Source organism: Arachis stenosperma, chromosome 9 (assembly GCF_014773155.1).
Source record: "Arachis stenosperma cultivar V10309 chromosome 9, arast.V10309.gnm1.PFL2, whole genome shotgun sequence".
Lineage (NCBI taxonomy): Eukaryota > Viridiplantae > Streptophyta > Magnoliopsida > Fabales > Fabaceae > Arachis > Arachis stenosperma.
The window spans coordinates 48,324,489-48,342,229 of NC_080385.1; the positions used below are offsets into that span (position 1 = coordinate 48,324,489).

Consider the following 17,741-nt stretch of genomic DNA (forward strand, 5'->3'; position numbering starts at 1 on the left):
TGGATTTTGTGACTTCTTATGATCATCAACCTACAAAAAACATAAAATAACAAAAGAAAATATATAAAATATAATCATTGGGTTGCCTCCCAACAAGCGCTTCTTTAATGTCATTAGCTTGACAGAGGACTCTCATGGAGCCTCAGAAATACTCAGAACCGTGTTGGAACCTCCCAACACCAAACTTAGAGTTTGAATGTGGGGGTTTAACACCAAACTTAGAGTTTGGTTGTGGCCTCCCAACACCAAACTTAGAGTTTGACTGTGGGGGCTCTGCTTGGCTCTGTTTTGAGAGAAGCTCTTCATGCTTCCTCTCCATGATGATAGAGGGATGTCCTTGGGCCTTAAACACCAAGGATTCTCCATTCACTTGAATGATCAACTCTCCTCTATCAACATCAATCACAGCCTTTGCTGTGGCTAGGAAGGGTCTGCCAAGGATGATGGATTCATCCATGCACTTCCCAGTCTCTAGGACTATGAAGTCAGTAGGGATGTAATGGTCTTCAATCTTCACCAAAACATTCTCTACAAGTCCATGAGCTTGTTTTCTTGAATTGTCTGCCATCTCTAATGAGATTCTTGCAGCTTGCACCTCAAAGATCCCTAATTTCTCCATTACAGAGAGGGGCATGAGGTTTACACTTGACCCCAAGTCACACAAGGCTTCTTGAAGGTCATGGTGCCTATGGTACAAGGTATAGAAAACTTTCCAGGATCCTGCCTCTTTTAAGGCAGTTTCTGCCTAGACAAGTCATCCAGTTCTTTGGTGAGCAAAGGTGGTTCACCCTCCCAAGTCTCATTTCCAAATAACTTGTCATTTAGCTTCATGATTGCTCCAAGGTATTTAGCAACTTGCTCTTCAGTGACATACTCATCCTCTTCAGAGGAAGAATACTCATCAGAGCTCATGAATGGCAGAAGTAAGTCCAATGGAATCTCTATGGTCTCATTTTGAGCCTCAGATTCCCATTGTTCCTCATTGAGGAACTCAGAGGAGATTGGTGCACGCCCATTGAGGTCTTCCTTAGTGGCGTCCACTTCCTCTCTTTCCTCTCCAAATTCGGCCATGGTTATGGCTTTGCACTCTCCTTTTGGATTTTCTTCTGTATTGCTTGGGAGAGTACTAGGAGGGAGTTCAGTAACTTTCTTGCTCAGCTGTCCCACTTGTCCTTCCAAATTTCTGATGGAGGACCTTGTTTCATTCATGAAACTTTGAGTGGTCTGTATTAGATCAGAGACCATTGTTGCTAAGTCAGAAGTATTCTGCTTAGAGCTCTCTGTCTGTTGCTGAGAAGATGATGGAAAAGGCTTGTTATTGCTAAACCTGTTTCTTCCACCATTATTATTATTGAAACCTTGTTGAGGTCTCTCTTGATTCTTCCATGAGAGATTTGGGTGATTTCTCCATGAAGAATTATAGGTGTTTCCATAGGGTTCTCCTAGGTAATTCACCTCTTCCATGGAAGGGTTCTCAGGATCATAAGCTTCTTCCTCAGATGAAGCATCCTTAGTACTGTTTGGTGCATTTTGCATTCCAGACAGACTTTGAGAAATCAAATTGACTTGTTGAGTCAATATCTTGTTCTGAGCCAATATGGCATTCAGAGTGTCAATCTCAAGAACTCCTTTCTTCTGACTAGTCCCATTGTTCACAGGATTCCTTTCAGAAGTGTACATGAATTGGTTATTTGCAACCATTTCAATCAATTCTTGAGCTTCTGCAGGCGTCTTCTTCAGATGAAGAGATCCTCCAGCAGAGCTATCCAAAGACATCTTGGATAGTTCAGAGAGACCATCATAGAAAATACCTATGATGCTCCATTCAGAAAGCATGTCTGAGGGACATCTTCTGATTAATTGTTTGTATCTTTCCCAAGCTTCATAGAGGGATTCTCCATCCTTCTGTCTGAAGGTTTGGACTTCCACTCTAAGCTTACTCCATCTTTGTGGTGGAAAGAACTTTGCCAAGAAGGCATTGATTAGCTTTTCCCATGAGTCCAGGCTTTCTTTAGGTTGTGAGTCCAACCATATCCTAGCTCTGTCTCTTACAGCAAAAGGGAATAGCATCAGTCTATAGACCTCAGGGTCAACCCCATTAGTCTTGACTGTGTCACAGATTTGCAAGAATTCAGCTAAGAACTGATGAGGATCTTCCGTTGGAAGTCCATGGAACTTGCAATTCTGTTGCATTAGAGAAACTAATTGAGGCTTAAGCTCAAAGTTGTTTGCTCCAATGGCAGGGATAGAGATGCTTCTCCCATAAAAATCAGGAGTAGGTGCAGTAAAGTCACCCAGCACCTTCCTTGCATTGTTTGCATTATTGTTGTTTTCGGCTGCCATGTCTTCTTCTTCTTTGAAGAATTCGGTCAGGTCCTCTAAAGAGAGTTGTGCTTTGGCTTCTCTTAGCTTTCTCTTCAAGGTCCTTTCGGGTTCAGGGTCAGCTTCAACAAGAATGCCTTTGTCTCTGCTCCTGCTCATATGAAAGAGAAGAGAACAAGAAAATGTGGAATCCTCTATGTCACAGTATAGAGATTCCTTGAGGTGTCAGAGGAAAAGAGAAATAGAAAGAAGAAGGAGAAGAAGAATTCGAACTTTAATTAGATAAGGTTCGAATTGTGCATTGAGAAGGAGTAGTGCTCCATAAATAGAAGGATGTGAGAAGGAGGGAAGAAGATTTTCGAAAATTAATTAAAATATTTTGAAAACATTTTTGAAAAACATTAATTGATTTTCGAAAACAAGAGTGGAAAAGAAATCAAGTGATTTTTGAAAAAGATTTTGAAATTAGAAGTTAAAAAGATTTTATTGAAAACTATTTTGAACAAGATGTGATTAAAAAGATTTGATTGAAAAGTTATGGTTTTAAAAAGATGTGATTGAGAAGATATGATTTGAAAACAATTTTAAAAGATATGATTTGAAAACAATTTTAAAAGATATGATTTGAAAATTAATGACTTGCCTAACAAGAAAAGATATGATTCAAACATAAAACCTTCCTCAACAGAAGAGGCAAAAAATGTTCAATCAAATCATTAATTGTTAGTAAGTATCTTTGAAAAAGGAAAGAAATTGATTTTGAAAACATTTGATTGAAAAGATATGATTTGAAAAAGATTTGATTTTGAAAAACTTTGAAAACTTGAAAAAAATTGATTTTGAAAACAAAATCTTCCCCCTGTGCCATCCTGGCGTTAAACGCCCAGAATGGTGCACATTCTGGCGTTTAACGCCCAAAACTATACCCTTTTGGGCGTTAAACGCCCAGCCAGGCACCCTGGCTGGCGTTTAAACGCCAGTCTGTCTTCTTCACTGGGCATTTTTGAATGCTCAGCTTTTTCTGTATAATTCCTCTGCAGTATGTTCTGAATCTTCAATTCTTTGTGTTATTGACTTGAAAAGACACAAATTAAAAATATTTTTGGATTTTTAATAATAAGGAATAATCAAAATGCAACTAAAATCAAATAAGAATGCATGCAAGACACCAAACTTAGCAGTTTGTATACTACTGACACTAATAAGATGAGAATGCACATGAGAAACAACAAAACACTCAAGTCAACAGAATTCAAAGATCAAAACAAGGAAATCATCAAGAACAACTTGAAGATTAATGAAGACACATGCATAAATTCGAAAAATGCAATAAGAACAGAAACATGCAATTGACACCAAACTTAACATGAGACACTAGACTTAAACAAGAAATATTTTTGGTTTTTATGATTTTAAAATTTTTTTGGATTTTTCGAAAATTAGGTGAAAAGAAAAATAAAGGTATCAAAATTCTTAATGAGAATTCCAGGAATCATGCAATGTTAGTCTAAAGCTTTAGTCTAAAGGAATTAGACATGGCCGGCAAAGCTTCAGCAGGACATTGCATTCAAGAGCTAAATTGATGATGATCAATCAGCTTTGGTGATGATAAGAACATCACCTTGAAACACTAGAATTCATTCTTAAGAATTCTGAAGAAAAATAATACCTAATCTAAGCAACAAGATGAACCGTCAGTTGTCCATACACAAGAACAATCCCCGGCAACGGCGCCAAAAACTTGGTGCACGAAATTGTGATCACTACAACTTCGCACAACTAACCAGCAAGTGCACTGGGTCGTCCAAGTAATAAACCTTACGCGAGTAAGGGTCGATCCCACGGAGATTGGTGGTATGAAGCAAGCTATGGTCATCTTGTAAATCTCAGTCAGGCAGACTCAAATGGGTATAGATGATAAACGAAAATAATATAAAGATAAAGATAGTGATACTTATGTATATCATTGGTGTAAGAGCTTCAGACAAGCGTATGAAGATGCCTTCCCTTCCGTCTCTCTGCTTTCCTACTGCCTTCATCCAATCCTTCTTACTCCTTTCCATGGCAAGCTCGTGTAGGGTCTCACTGTTGTCAGCAGCTACCTCCCATCCTCTCAGTGAAAGCGATTGCATATGTCCTGTCACGGCATAGCGGAATTCAGCTGTCGGTTCTCGTTCAGGCCGGAATAATATCCATTGATACTTTTGCGTCTGTCACGAACGCCCTAGCCTGCTAGGAGTTTGAAGCACGTCACAGTCATTCAGTCATTGAATCCTACTCAGAATACCACAGACAAGGTTAGACCTTCCGGATTCTCTTGAATGCTGCCATCAGTTCTTGCCTATACCACGAAGACTCTGATCTCACGGAATGGCTGGCTCGTTTGTCAGGCGAGCACTCGGTTGTCAGGCGATCAACCATGCATCGTGCAATCAGGAATCCAAGAGATATTCACTAAGCCTCAGATGCTTGTAGAACAAGAATGGTTGTCAGTCACCTTGTTCATGAGTGAGAATGGTGATGGGCGTCAATCATCACCTTCATCATGTTGAAGAACAAGTGATATCTTGGATAAAGAACAAGCGGAATTGAATGGAAGAACAATAGTAATTGCATTAATACTCGAGGTACAGCAGAGCTCCACACCTTAATCTATGGTGTGTAGAAACTCCACCGTTGAAAATACATAAGAACAAGGTCTAGGCATGGCCGTGAGGCCAGCCCCCAAATGATCTCAGAACTAGATGTCCAAAGATGATCAAAGGATCAAAAACAATCCAAAGATTCAAAGATGAAAAATACAATAGTAAAAGGTCCTACTTATAGAAAACTAGTAGCCTAAGGTGTACAAAGATGAGTAAATGACATAAAAATCTACTTCCGGGCCCACTTGGTGTGTGCTTGGGCTGAGCAATGAAGGAATTTCGTGTAGAGACTTTTTCTGGAGTTAAACGCCAGCTTTCATGCCAGTTTGGGCGTTTAACTCCAAGTTTTATGTCAGTTCCGGCGTTTAACGCTGGAATTTCTTGAGGTGACTTTGAACGCCGGTTTGGGCCATCAAATCTTGGGCAAAGTATGGACTATTATATATTGCTGGAAAGCCCAGGATGTCTACTTTCCAACGCCGTTGAGAGCGCGCCAATTGGGCTTCTGTAGCTCCAGAAAATCCACTTCGAGTGCAGGGAGGTCAGAATCCAACAGCATCTGCAGTCCTTTTCAGTCTCTGAATCAGATTTTTGCTCAGGTCCCTCAATTTCAGCCAGAAAATACCTGAAATCACAGAAAAATGCACAAACTCATAGTAAAGTCCAGAAAAGTGAATTTTAACTAAAAACTAATAAAAATATACTAAAAACTAACTAAATCATAACAAAAACATACTAAAAACAATGCCAAAAAGTATACAAATTATCCGCTCATCAACCTTCATCCATCTTGCTTCGAAGGCTATTTCTGAAGACTTCACTGTTCAAGTTGGATGCCTTCTCGGGCACTTATTCTTTCGAGATAGATGGCAGAGCAGTAAGCTTCAACCTTGATGAAGCTATGAAGCATCCACCGGAAGACCACTCCATCTTCTAGTGTGATATTATTGATGATATTGTAGCTAAAGTTCACCAAGAGGCAGTCGAAGAAGAAACTATGGAGCAAGGTGCAAGTGTGGGGAAGCCCTCTGAGTATACTGAATACGCCTTGCTACCTACAGTAATTCTGGATGATCAAGTGCCAAACCATGAGCTGCAAATAGAGTTGAAGCCCTTTCTACCCCACCTCAAGTATGCCTATCTTGAGGACAATCAAAAGCTCCCAGTCATTATTGTAAAGGAACTCACTTCCCAACAAGAGGAGAAACTTCTTAGTATGCTGGAAAGATACAAGAAAGCCATTGGGTGGAGTTTGACAGACATAGTAGGTATCAACCCTCAAGATTGTGAGCACCGGATATTTTTAGAGGAGGGAGCAAGGCCTATCCGTCAACCTCAGAGGCGGTTGAACCCCACCATTTTGGAAGTTGTTAAGAAGGAAGTGACCCGACTACGTGAAGCTAACATCATCTATCCAATCTCGGATAGTGAATGGGTTAGCCTAGTACAGGTAGTTCCAAAGAAGTCTGGCGTCACAACAGTGAAGAATGAGCATGGGAAACTCATGGCAACCAGAGTGCAGAATTTATGAAGAGTGTGCATTGACTACAGGCGCTTGAACCAGGCCACTCGCAAGGATCACTACCCATTGGTTTTCATCGATCAAATGCTTGATCGCCTGTCAGGTAAATCGCACTACTATTTTCTAGATGGTTATACCGGCTATTTTCAAATCCATATTGCTCCTGAAGATCAGGAGAAAATTACTTTTACATGTCCCTTTGGAATGTATGCATATAAGAGAATGGCTTTTGGCTTATGTAATGCACCGGCTACGTTTCAAAGGTGCATGATGAGTATATTCTCAAATATTCTGGAGAATTGTATGTAGGTTTTTATGGATGAATTTAGTGTTTATGGTGATTCATTTGACCTTTTCTTGGATAGTTTAGTTAGAGTATTAGAAAGATGTACCAGTTCTAACCTTGTACTTAATTTTAAAAAATGTCATTTTATGGTAAAGTAGGGTATTTTTCCAGGACATGTTATTTTTAATACTGATATATCTGTTGATCCTGCAAAGGTTGATGTTATTTCAGGTTTACCTTACCCCTCCTCTATGAGGGAAGTCTGTTCGTTTCTTGGTCATGCGGGTTTCTACCGGCGATTTATCAAGGACTTCAGTAAGGTAGCACTGCCTTTGTCCCGTCTGCTACAGAAAGACGTAGAGTTCGGGTTGAGTGAAGATTGCATGGAGGCATTGGATAAGTTGAAGATTGCCTTGACCCAAGCTCCTATTGTGAGAGGGCCCGACTAGAGTAGGCCGTTCGAGATCATGTGCGATGCATCCAACTATACGGTAGGAGCAGCGCTGGCTCAGCGTGAAGGTAAGGATCCATATATTATTGCCTATGCCTCTAAGACTCTAGATGGTGCCCAGTCTAACTATACTACCACTGAAAAAGAATTTTTGGCTATTGTCTTTGCTTTAGATAAATTCTGAGCTTATTTACTTGGAACTAAGGTGGTAGTATATTCAGACCATGCAGCCTTGAAATATCTGTTATCTAAGAAAGATTCAAAACCAAGGTTAATCCATTGGATATTGCTGTTGTAAGAGTTTGATCTAAAGATCAAAGATAGGAGTGGTTCCCAAAATTTAGTGGCGGACCACTTGAGTCGCCTTGAACATATTAAAAGTGACTCCACTCCTATCAATGATGCATTTCCACTTGATAGGTTGCAAGCAATATCTGAGGTGGTTCCTTGGTATGCACCTATAGATAATTATTTGGTTAGTCATACCTTTCCTCCTAATTTTACTAAGCATCAAAAGGACAAGCTTAAAAGTGAGTCCAAGTATTATATATGGGATGACCCATATTTGTGGAGATGTGGTGCTGACCAAATAATTAGAAGGTGTATGCCACAATTCGAACTCTAGTCAATTTTGGAGGCCTGCCACTCTTTTGAGAGTGGTGGACACTTTGGTCCTTAAAGAACTGCTAGAAAAATTTTAGACTGTGAATTTTGGTGGCCCACACTTTTTAAGGATGTTAGTATTTTCTGTGACTCTTGACCCTAATGCCAAAGGTTTGAAAATATATCCAAAAGGGATGAGATTCCCAAACAACTTATATTGTTTTGTGAAATTTTTTATGTTTGGGGCATTGACTTCATAGGTCCATTTTCAAATTCCAATGGTTTCTTATACATTTTGTTAGCTGTTGACTATGTTTCTAAATGGGTGGAAGAAATTTCTACCCGTACTGATGATGCTAATGTTGTTGTTTCTTTTGTTCAAAATAATATTATTTGTCGCTTTGGATCACCACGAGCAATCATGAGTAATCAAGGCTCTCATTTCTGTAACAGAAGAATGACAGGTCTGCTAAAGAAACAAGGCATCATTCACAAGGTGGCAACAACTTACCATCCCTAGACCAATGGACAAGCCGAGGTGTCTAATAGGGAGATCAAGTGCATACTAGAGAAAATCGTGAAACCTCATTGGAAGGATTGGAGTGCTGGACTAGCAGATGCGCTATGGGCTTATTGGACTGCATACAAGACATCCATCGGCATGAGTCCGTTCTGCCTCGTCTACGGAAAGGCTTGTCACCTTCTAGTCGAGGTAAAACACAAGGCATACTGGGCGGTGAAGGAATGCAACTTAGGATTGGGGGGAGCCGAAATTGAACGGAAGCTGCAACTACAAGAATTAGAGTGCCTTCGATTGGAAGCGTATGAGTGATGAGCGGATAATTTGTATACTTTTTGGCATTGTTTTTAGTATGTTTTTGATATCTTTTAGTTAGATTTTAGTATATTTTTATTAGTTTTTATTTAAAATTCACTTTTCTGGACTTTACTATGAGTTTGTGTGTTTTTCTGTGATTTCAGGTATTTTCTGGCTGAAATTGAGGGACTTGAGCAAAAATCTGATTCAGAGACCAAAAAGGACTGCAGATGCTATTGGATTCTGACCTCCCTGCACTCGAAGTGGATTTTCTGGAGCTACAGAAGCCCAATTGGCGCGCTCTCAACGGCGTTGGAAAGTAGACATCCAGGGCTTTCCAGCAATATATAATAGTCCATACTTTATCCAAGATTTGATGGCCCAAACCCGCGAAGCAATCCGGCCTCAGAAATTCCAGCGTTAAACGCCGGAACAGGATTAAAAGTTGGAGTTAAACGCCCAAACTGGCATGGGAGCTGGCGTTTAACTCCAGAAAACGTCTCTACACGAATTTCCTTGATTGCTCAGCCCAAGCACACACCAAGTGGGCCCGGAAGTGGATTTTTATGTCATTTACTCATCTATGTAATAGTTTTCTATAAGTAGGACCTTTTACTATTGTATGAGAGAGTCGAAGAGACGACATCTGAGTAGCTATCTTTGTTTTATGCTATCTTAGACCTTTGGGAGGCTGGCCATTCGGCCATGCCTAACCTTTGTTCTTATGTATTTTCAACGGTGGAGTTTCTACACACCATAGATTAAGGGTGTGGAGCTCTGCTGTACCTCGAGTATTAATGCAATTACTATTGTTCTTCCGTTCAACTCCGCTTGTTCTTTATCTAAGATATCACTTGTTCTTCAACCTATGAACAAGATGACTGACAACCATTCTTGTTCTACAAGCATTCAAGGCTTTAGTGAATATCTCTTGGATTTCTGATTGCATGATGCATGGTTGATCGCCTGACAACCGAGTGCTCGTCTGACAAACGAGCCAGCCATTCCATGAGATCAGAGTCTTCGTGGTATAGGCAAGAACTGATGGCGGCATTCAAGAGAATCCGGAAGGTCTAACCTTGTCTGTGGTGTTCTGAGTAGGATTCAATGACTGAATGACTGTGACGTGCTTCAAACCTGTAACCTACTGGGCGTTAGTGACAGACGCAAAAGAGTGATTCTATTCCGGTAGGGGAGGGAACCAAACCGGTGATTGGCGGCACTGTGACAGAGTGCTCTGCATTAGCTTTCACTGCGCGGATGGGAGGTAGCTGCTGACAACAGTGAGACCCTACACAAGTTTGCCATGGAAAGGAGTAAGAAGGATTGGATGAAGACTGTAGGAAAGCAGAGAGACGGAAGGGAAGGCATCTTCATACACTTGTCTGAAGCTCATACACCAATGATATACATAAGTATCTCTATCTTTACCTTTTCTGTTATTTTCGTTCATCATCATCATATACATTTGAGTCTGCCTGACTAGATTTACAAGATGACCATAGCTTGCTTCAATACTAACAATCTCCGTGGGATCGACCCTTACTCACGTAAGGTTTTATTACTTGGACGACCCAGTACACTTGCTGGTTAGTTGTGCGAAGTTGTGTAATGCCATGGTATTAGGCGCACCAAGTTCTTGGAGCCATTACCGGGGATTATTTGAGTTGTGAAAAGTATTGTTCACAATTTCGCGCACCAAGTTTTTGGCGCCGTTGCCGGGATTGTTCATGTTTTGAGCAAGCTTGTGGTAACATCAGATGCCAAGATCCGGCAACAACATCAAGTTCTTGGTGTTATTGCCCGGGATTGTTTAGGCTGGACAACTGACGGTTCATCTTGTTGCTTAGATTAGGTACTTTTTTTTCGAAATTCTTGAAGGTGAATTCTAGAGTTTCATGATGATTTGTTGAAATCTGGCTGGCTGAGAAGCCATGTCTAATCTGATTGGACCGAGGTTTCAACTTATCACCATAAGAGCTTGTTGATTTCGTATCAATCTTGCTCTTGGAGCAGTGATTTGCTAAGATTTGGCTGACCTTTGGTCATGTCTAGTGTTTTGGACCGAAGCTTTCCTTGGAAGCTTGGCTGGCTGTGAAGCCATGTCTAATTCCTGGACCGGAGTCTTAGACTAGCATTGCACTGATTCCTGGAATTCTCATTAAGAATTTTGATGCCTTTTTCCACTTAATTTTCGAAAAACACAAAAAAATTTATAAAACCATAAAAAGACCAAAAAGATTTTATGTTTCTTGTTTGAGTCTAGAGTCTCATCTTAAGTTTAGTGTCAAATGCATGTTTTTGTTATAATTTTCGAATTCATGCATATATTTCTTGTTTTGATCTTTGAATTCTATTGACTTGAAGTATTTGTGTGTCTCATATGCATTCTCATATTGTTAGTGTCAGTAGTGCACAAACTGCTAAGTTTGGTGTCTTGCATGCATTGTTATTTGATTCTTGTTGCATTTTGATTAATAGAAAAATCCAAAAAAATATTTTTAATTTGAGTCTTTTCAAGTCAAGGATACAAGGAATTGAAGATTCAGAACCAACTGCAGAGGAATTATACAGAAAAAGCTGAGCATTCAAAATGCCCAGTGAAGAAGGCAGACTGGCGTTTAAACGCCAGCCAGGGCACCTGGTTGGGCGTTTAACGCCCAAAAGGGGTGCATTTTGGGCGTTAAACGCCAGAATGTATACCATTCTGGGCGTTTAACGCCAGGATGGTGCCAGGGGGAAGATTTTGTTTTCAAAATCAATTTTTCTTAGTTTTTCAAATCAAATCTTTTTCAAATCAAATCTTTTCAATCAAATGTTTTCAAATTCAATTTCTTTCCTTTTAAAAAAGATACTTACCAACAATTAATGATTTGATTGAACATCACAAGATTGTTGCCTTTTCTGTTGAGAGAGGTTTAAATGTTTCAATCATATCTTTTCTTGTTAGGCAAGTCATCAATTTTCAAAATCATATCTTTTCAAATTGTTTTCAAATCATATCTTTTAAAAATGTTTTCAAATCATATCTTCTCAATCACATCTTTTTAAACCCATAACTTTTTAATTAAATCTTTTTAACCACATCTTTTTCAAAATAGTTCTCAATCAAATCTTTGTAATTTCTAATTTCAAAATCTTTTTCAAGAATCACTTTATCTCTTTTCCACTTTGATTTTCGAAAATCAATTAACATTTTTCAAAATGTTTTCAAATTTTTTTTAATTGAATTTTCGAAAATTCTCTTCCCTCCTTCCCACATCCTTCTATTTATGGAGTACTACTCCTTCTAAATGCACAATTCGAATTTTATCTATTAAAATTCGAATTCTCCTTCTCCTTCTTCTTACTATTTCTCTTTTCCTCTGACATTTCAAGGAATCTCTATACTGTGACATAGAGGATTCCACATTCTCTTCTTCTTTTTCTATTTCTTATGAGCAGAAGCAGAGACAAAGGCATTCTTGTTGAAGCTGATCCTGAACCTGAAAGGACCTTGAAGAGAAAGCTAAGAGAAGCCAAAGCACAACTCTCTTTAGAGGGCTTGACCGAATTCTTCAAGGGAGAAGACATGCAGCCGAAAACAACAACAATGCCAACAATGCAAGGAAGGTGCTTGGTGACTTTACTGCACCTACTCCTGATTTCTATGGGAGAAGCATCTCAATCCCTGCCATTGGAGCAAACAACTTTGAGCTTAAGCCTCAATTAGTTTCTCTAATGCAACAGAATTGCAAGTTTCATGGACTTCCAATGGAAGATCCTCATCAGTTTTTAGCTGAGTTCTTGCAAATCTGTGACACAGTCAAGACTAATGGGGTTAACCCTGAGGTCTATAGACTGATGCTATTCCCTTTTGCTGTGAGAGACAGAGCTAGAATATGGTTGGACTCTCAACCTAAGGAAAGCCTGGACTCTTGGGAAAAGCTAGTCAATGCCTTCTTGGCAAAGTTCTTTCCTCCACAAAGATGGAGTAAGCTTAGAGTGGAAGTCCAAACCTTCAGACAGAAGGATGGAGAATCCCTCTATGAAGCTTGGGAAAGATACAAACAATTAATCAGAAGATGTCCATCTGACATGCTTTCTGAATGGAGCATCATAGGTATTTTCTATGATGGTCTCTCGAACTATCCAAGATGTCTTTGGATAGCTCTGCAGGAGGATCTCTTCATTTGAAGAAGACGCCTGCAGAAGCTCAAGAACTGATTGAAATGGTTGCAAATAACCAATTCATGTACACTTCTGAGAGGAATCCTGTGAACAATGGGACTGGTCAGAAGAAAGGAGTTCTTGAGATTGATGCTCTGAATGCCATATTGGCTCAGAACAAATATTGACTCAACAAGTCAATTTGATTTCTCAAAGTCTGTCTGGAATGCAAAATGCACCAAACAGTACTAAGGATGCTTCATCTGAGGAAGAAGCCTATGATCCTGAGAACCCTTCCATGGAAGAGGTGAATTACCTAGGAGAACCCTATGGTAATACCTATAATTCTTCATGGAGAAATCACCCAAACCTCTCATGGAAGAATCAAGAGAGACCTCAACAAGGTTTCAATAATAATGGTGGAAGAAACAGGCTTAGCAATAGCAAGCCTTTTCCATCATCTTCTCAGCAACAGACAGAGAGTTCTAAGCAGAATAATTCTGACTTAGCAACCATGGTCTCTGATCTAATAAAGACCACTCAAGTTTCATGAATGAAACAAGATCCTCCATTAGAAACTTGGAAGGACAAGTGGGTCAGCTGAGCAAGAAAATTACTGAACTTCCTCCAAGCACTCTCCCAAGTAACACTGAAGAAAATCCAAAAGGAGAGTGCAAAGCCATCAATATGGCCGAATTCTGGGAGGAAGAAGAGGCAGTGAACGCCACTAAGGAAGACCTCAATGGGCGTGCACTGGCCTCCAGTGAGTTCCCCAATGAGGAACCTTGGGAATCTGAGGCTCAACTGAGACCATAGAGATTCCCTTGGACTTACTACTGCCTTTCATGAGCTCTGATGAGTATTCTTCCTCTGAAGAGGATGAGTATGTCACTGAAGAGCAAGTTGCTAAATACCTTGGAGCAATCATGGAGCTAAATGACAAGTTATTTGGAAATGAGACTTGGGAAGATGAACCTCCCTTGCTCACCAAAGAACTGGATAACTTGTCTAGGCAGAAACTGCCTCAAAAGAGGCAGGATCCTGGAAGTTTTCTATACCTTGTACCATAGGCACCATGACCTTCAAGAAGGCCTTGTGTGACTTAGGGTCAAGTGTGAACCTCATGCCCTTCTCTGTAATGGAGAAATTAGGGATCTTTGAGGTGCAAGCTGCAAAAATCTCACTAGAGATGGCAGACAACTCAAGAAAACAAGCCTATGGACTTGTAGAGGATGTTCTGGTTAAGGTTGAAGACCATTACATCCCTACTGATTTCATAGTCCTAGAGACTGGGAAGTGCATGGATGAATCCATCATCCTTGGCAGACCATTCCTAGCCACAGCAACGGCTGTGATTGATGTTGATGGAGGAGAGTTGATCATTCAAGTGAATGAAGAATCCATGGTGTTTAAGGCCCAAGGATATCCCTCTATCATCATGGAGAAGAAGCATGAAGAGCTTCTCTCAAACAGAGCCAAGCAGAGCCCCCACAGTCAAACTCTAAGTTTGGTGTTGGGAGGCCACAACCAAACTCTAAGTTTGGTGTTGAACCCCCACATTCAAACTCTAAGTTTGGTGTTGGGAAGGTCCAACACGGTTCTGAGCTCCATGAGAGACCTCTGTCAAGCTAGTTTTGTAGGTTGATGATCATAAGAAGTCATAAAATAATGAAAAAAGCAAAAACAGAATGAAAAACAGGAAGAAAAACAGCACACCCTGGAGGAAGATGCTGCTGCGTTCAAACGCCAGTCAGCCTAGCAGATGGGCGTTTAACGCCCAGTCTGGCACCTTTCTGGGCGTTTAAATTTTGGTGCCAATTGGTGCAAGGATGCCTTTTCCTTGACACTACAGGATCTGTGGACCCCACAGGACCCTACTACAGATCTGTGGACCCCACAGGACCCTACCATCACTCTCTCTCTTCTTCCCCATTCCACCAATCACCTCAACACCTCTTCCCCAAAAACCCTCACTATCAAATCCCATCTTCTCTTCACCACTCACATCCATCCTTCATAAACCCCACAACCTCACACTTCAAATTCAACCACTTTACCTCCCAAACCCACCCTCAAATGACCGACTTTCATCCCCCTCTCTCCTATATAACCCCCTCTTACACCCTTCATTTCCACACAACCTAAACACCACTTCTTCCACCTTTGGCCGAATACACCTCCATCTCCCTCTTCTTCTCATTTCTTCTTCTTCTACTTCCTTCTTTCTTCTTTTGCTCGAGGACGAGCAAACATTTTAAGTTTGGTGTGGTAAAAGCGTTGCTTTTTCGTTTTTCCATAACCATTATGGCATCCAAGGCCGGAGAAACCTCTAAAAAGAGGAAAGGGAAGGCAAAGGCTTCCACCTCCGAGTCATGGGAGATGGATAGATTCCTCTCAAAGGTGCATCCAAACATTTTAAGTTTGGTGTGGTAAAGCGTTGCTTTTTCGTTTTCCATAACCATTATGGCATCCAAGGCCGGAGAAACCTCTAAAAAGAGGAAAGGGAAGGCAAAGGCTTCCACCTCCGAGTCATGGGAGATGGATAGATTCCTCTCAAAGGTGCATCAAGACCACTTCTATGAAGTTGTGGCCTTGAAGAAGGTGATCCCCGAAGTCCCTTTTTCACTCAAAAAGGGTGAATATCCGGAGATCCGCCATGAGATCCGAAGAAGAGGTTGGGAAGTACTTACCAACCCCATTCAACAAGTCGGAATCTTGATGGTTCAAGAGTTCTATGCCAATGCATGGATCACCAACCATGACCAAAGTGTGAACCCGAATCCAAAGAATTATCTTACTATGGTTCGGGGGAAATACTTGGATTTTAGTCCGGAGAGTGTGAGGATGGCGTTCAACTTGCCCATGATGCAAGGAGATGAGCATCCTTACACTAGAAGGGTCAACTTTGATCAAAGGTTGGACCAAGTCCTCACAGTCATATGTGAAGAGGGCGCACAATGGAGGCAAGACTCAAGAGGAAAGCCGGTTCAATTAAGAAGGCATGACCTCAAGCCGTGGCTAGAGGATGGTTAGAGTTCATACAACGCTCAATCATTCCCACTAGCAACCGGTCCGAAGTGACCATAGACCGGGCCATCATGATCCATAGTATCATGATTAGAGAAGAAATAGAAGTTCATGAGGTTATAGCTCAAGAACTCTATAAAGTGGCGGACAAGACCTCCACTTTGGCAAGATTAGCCTTTCCTCACTCATTTGTCACCTCTGTTATTCAGTAGGAGTTGACATAGAGGGAGACACCCCATTGATGAGGACAAGCCCATCACTAAACAAAGGATGGAGTACACAAGAGAGCCTTCTCACCATGAGATCCCTGAGATACCTCAAGGGATGCACTTTCCTCCACACCACTATTGGGAGCAACTAAACACCTCCCTAGGAGAGTTGAGTTCCAACATGGGACAACTAAGGGTGGAGCACCAAGAACACTCCATCATCCTTCATGAGATTAGAGAAGATCAAAGAATCATGAGGGAGGAGCAACAAGACAAGGAAGAGACATTGAGGAGCTCAAGCACTCCATAGGACCTTCAAAAGCAAGGAAGAGCCGCCATCACTAAGGTGGACCCATTCCTTGATTTCCTTGTTCTTTATCTCTCTTTTTTCGAATTCTATGCTTTATGTTATCATGTTTGTGTCTTATGATCATTAGTGTCTTAGTGTCTATGCCTTAAAGTTATGAATGTCCTATGAATCCATCACCTTTCTTGAATAAAAATGTGCTTAATTGAAAAAGGAAGAATTGCATGAATTTTGAATTTTATAATAGTTTAATTATTTTGATGTGGTGGCAATTTTTGTTCTCTGAATGTATGCTTAAACAGTGCATATGTATCTGAATTTGTGGTTCATGAATGTTGGCTCTTGAAAGAATGATGAAAAAGGAGACATGTACTGGATCTGAAAAATCAATAAAATGATTCTTGAAGCAAGAAAAAGCTATTCAAAAAAAAAAAAAAAAAAATCGAAAAAAAGAAAAAAAAAAAAGAGAAAGAAAAAGAAAGAATAAGAGTTGTGATCCAAGGTAAATAAGAGTGTGCTTAAGAAAACCTGGACACCTCTAATTGGGGACTTTAGCAAAGCTGAGTCACAATCTGAAAAGGTTCACCCAATTATGTGTCTGTGGCATGTATGTATCCGGTGGTAATACTGGAAGACAGAGTGCTTTGGGCCACAGCCAAGACTCAATAAATAGCTATGTTCAAGAATCATCATACTTCACTAGGAGAATCATTAACACTATCTGGACTCTGAGTTCCTAAAGAAGCCAACCATTGGCATTGTTTTTAGTATGTTTTGATATCTTTTAGTTAGATTTTAGTATATTTTATTAGTTTTATTAAAATTCACTTTTCTGGACTTTACTATGAGTTTGTGTGTTTTGTGATTTCAGGTATTTTCTGGCTGAAATTGAGGGACTTGAGCAAAAATCTGATTCAGAGACCAAAAAGGACTGCAGATGTGTTGGATTCTGACCTCCCTGCACTCGAAGTGGATTTTCTGGAGCTACAGAAGCCCAATGGCGCGCTCTCAACGGCGTTGGAAAGTAGACATCCAGGGCTTTCCAGCAATATAATAGTCCATACTTTATCTAAGATTTGATGGCCCAAACCCGCGAAGCAATCGGCCTCAGAAATTCCAGCGTTAAACGCCGGAACAGGATTAAAAGTTGGAGTTAAACGCCCAAACTGGCATGGGAGCTGGCGTTTAACTCCAGAAAACGTCTCTACACGAATTTCCTTGATTGCTCAGCCCAAGCACACACCAAGTGGGCCCGGAAGGGATTTTTATGTCATTTACTCATCTATGTAATAGTTTTCTATAAGTAGGACCTTTTACTATTGTATGAGAGAGTCGAAGAGACGACATCTGAGTAGCTATCTTTGTTTTATGCTATCTTAGACCTTTGGGAGGCTGGCCATTCG

The 17,741-nt window shown here is 40.5% G+C and overlaps 2 non-coding genes across 2 annotated transcripts; one reads left to right on the top strand and one right to left on the bottom strand.

Moving 5' to 3' along the window:
• The first annotated feature begins 1,830 nt into the window (after positions 1–1,830).
• LOC130953104 (small nucleolar RNA R71) lies at positions 1,831–1,938 on the top strand. Its single transcript, XR_009075278.1, has one exon. It is a non-coding gene; the product is annotated as a small nucleolar RNA R71 (small nucleolar RNA).
• A 10,683-nt stretch (positions 1,939–12,621) lies between these two features.
• LOC130952846 (small nucleolar RNA R71) lies at positions 12,622–12,725 on the bottom strand. The gene has a single exon (XR_009075021.1). It is a non-coding gene; the product is annotated as a small nucleolar RNA R71 (small nucleolar RNA).
• Positions 12,726–17,741: the final 5,016 nt, after the last annotated feature.